The sequence below is a fragment of the Marmota marmota genome, unplaced genomic scaffold (assembly GCF_001458135.2).
Source record: "Marmota marmota marmota unplaced genomic scaffold, marMar, whole genome shotgun sequence".
NCBI lineage: Eukaryota > Metazoa > Chordata > Mammalia > Rodentia > Sciuridae > Marmota > Marmota marmota.
The window spans coordinates 1-3,235 of NW_026009831.1; the positions used below are offsets into that span (position 1 = coordinate 1).

The window sequence follows — 3,235 nt, forward strand, 5'->3', positions numbered from 1 at the left end:
CCTTAAAAGAGCGTACTACAGGGATACTGCCACATCGATGTTCATAGCAGCACAATTCACAATTGCTAAACTGTGGAACCAACCCAGATGCCCTTCAATAGATGAATGGATAAAAAAAAAATGTGGCATTTATACACCATGGAGCATTACGCAGCACTAAAAAATGACAAAATCATGGAATTTGCAGGGAAATGGATGGCACTAGAGCAGATTATGCTTAGTGAAGCTAGCCAATCCCTAAAAAACAAATACCAAATGTCTTCTTTGATATAATGAGAGCAACTAAGAACAGAGCAGGGAGGAAGAGCAGGAAGAAAAGATTAACATTAAACAGAGACATGAGGTGGGAGGGGAAGGGAGAGAAAAGGGAAATTGCATGGTAATGGAGGGAGACCCTCATTGTTATACAAAATTACATATAAGAGGTTGTGAGGGGAATGGGAAAATAAACAAGGAGAGAAATGAATTACAGTAGATGGGGTAGAGAGAGAAGATGGGAGGGGAGGGGAGGGGGGATAGTTGAGGATAGGAAAGGTAGCAGAATACAACAGTTACTAATAGGGCATTATGTAAAAATGTGGATGTGTAACCGACGTGATTCTGCAATCTGTATTTGGGGTAAAATTGGGAGTTCATAACCAACTTGAATCTAATGCATGAAATATGATATGTCAAGAGCTTTGTAATGTTTTGAACAACCAATAAAAAAAAAACAAATGCCTGAGATAAATATCATCTCCAGAAGCAACGGTTTCAACTCCTGGCAGAGGTATGTGTTCCTATTGATGACAGTGACAATAAAATTGGGACTGAGATCAGGAATTGTCACCTGAATGAGAACATTGAGAAAGGATCATTACACTGAGCTTTTAGTTGTCCTCTTATTCAACACTGACTCTCCTGTTACAGCAGAGATCAGATGTTAAAATTACCTTTCCAAGTTGTTTTACCAATACTTCTTATATTCATCCATTAAGTAATCCAGGTGAGCCTGAAGAAAATGAAGCCATTGGAGCAGCACAGGGGCATTTAGGAGCTGAATTGGGAATTCCCATGGGAGAGGATCCTTCAGAAGAAATGAAGAAGAATTCATTACAGGGCTCCATCTGATGGCATCAGAGTGAATACGAAATTGATTACATTCTGTTTGTTAGGAAGAACATAACTTTGAATCCAGATGCCAACAGATTTAACCCTATTATTATGTGTCAAAGGAAGGACTAGAAGAACTTCCTAAAACAGCAGCCAATGGTGAAATTAAAATAACTCCATGGTTTCAAATTATGGTAATATTTTTCTTTAAATGGTGGGAAAATGAAATCATTCAAATCATTTTATTGACAAGAAAATATAGAGAATGTGAATGTGTAGATAAATGATTACCTCCAAAAAAATGTCTATTTAGTGAGTTTAGAATGTTTTTGTCTATTTGTTTTGTGGTATTAGGAACTAAACACAGGGAGCTCTACCACTGAGACAGGGTCTCACTAAGTAGCCCAGGCTAGCCTCAAATTTGCAATCCTCCTGCCTCAGTCTCCTGTCTCTCTAGATAGAATTACAGGTGTGCGCCATTGCATGAGGCTGTTTTAAATTTGCGCCCCCTTACAAGTAAAAAGAATAAGAAAAAAAATTCAAGCCCCCTTTAGGATGACTTTTATATGATACAATGATACTTTACAACAAGAATTTGTGTGGTGCCGGGTGCAGTGGAACATACCTGTAATCCCAGAGGCTAAGAAGCCTGAGATAGGAGGATTTCGAGTTCAAAGCCAGCCTCAGCAACAGCAAGGCACTAAGCAACTCAGAGAGACCCTGTCTCTAAATAAAATACAAAATAGGGCTAGGGATGTGGCTCAGTGGTCAAGTGCCCCTGAGTTCAATCCCAGTACCCCAAAATAATAATAATAATAATAATAATAATAATAATAATAATAATAATAATAAATTGTGTGAAAAGAACAACTGACATAATTTTATATCACACCCTCATACAGCTGTTTGTAAAATGTATGGAACATTATTGTAAAAAGAGAGATAGCAAATAAAATTTAATTTAGCTGGGCATAATGGCAAACAACAGTAATCCCAGTGACTGGGGGGCCAGACTGGGAAACAGCAAGACCCTGTCTCCAAAATAGAATAAAATAAAAGGGGATGGGGGTATATCTTAGAGGTAGAGCATGCCTGGGTTCAATCAATCCCCAACCCCCCCAAAAATAAACCTTAAATTTAACATGACAAAAAAATTAATAAATTTTTGTGTGATAACTAAGGGTTGAAAGTAGGTTTCTGTTTATACATGAACTTCAGCACAGTTCAGATGTTACTCAGAAGAGACTGGTAGAGCCCAAACTTTTGTGTACATTAGGGGATAACATTAACAACCCAATCCAACCCAATTCAACAGGAATCTCAGGAAGCAGCCAGTGGATGCTTAGATTTTCCCTGAAAATTCATAAAGGAAGGGTTCAAATATTATCAATGATACAAACACTCCCCTAATTAGTAGCTTAGACTACATGCCAGTGTCATGAGCAATCTTTCTAAAAAGGGGTGCTAAATTATCCCAAATCATCTAATTTCTATGGGTATGGGGGAAAAAATGGACAGAGTTAAATTCTAGTTAATAGATTATAGTATGCATTTATTTACTACATCTAATCTTGCATTTTAGAAATCCTAATATAAGAATCTTTCGTGGGCTGGGGATGTGGCTCAAGCGGTAGCACGCTCTCCTGGCATGTGTGTGGCCCGGGTTTGATCCTCAGCACCACATACAAACAAAGATGTTGTGTCTGCTGAGAACTAAAAAAGAAATAAATATTTTTAAAAATTCTCTCTCTTTCTCTTTCTTAAAAAAAAAAAAAAGAATCTTTCATTCTTACAGTTATCTCTCAAAGGGGGAAGACTGACAGATGACCGGTATTTTCTCCATCCTCAGTACTGTCATTAATCTCTTGTTCTTCTGAAATAGCTTAAGCACTAATCAAAATCACATTCTAATAGAAAAATCTTTGTTTACCCAAGGAAGTGCGGCTGTGCTACTGTCTGTGATTCCGAGTTATCAATGCTGCATAAGAAATTACCTCCAAGGGGCTGGGGCTGGGGCTCAGTGGTAGCGCGCTTGACTTGCATGTGTGAGGTACTGGGTTCAATTCTCAGCATTGCATATAAATAAATAAAATAAAAAGGTTTATCAACAACTAAAAAAAAAAAAAAAAAAAAAAAAAAAATA

At 37.4% G+C, this 3,235-nt stretch overlaps 1 pseudogene; it reads left to right on the top strand.

Annotated features, from left to right (window-relative positions):
- The first annotated feature begins 716 nt into the window (after positions 1-716).
- LOC107134822 lies at positions 717-1,363 on the top strand (annotated as a pseudogene).
- Positions 1,364-3,235: the final 1,872 nt, after the last annotated feature.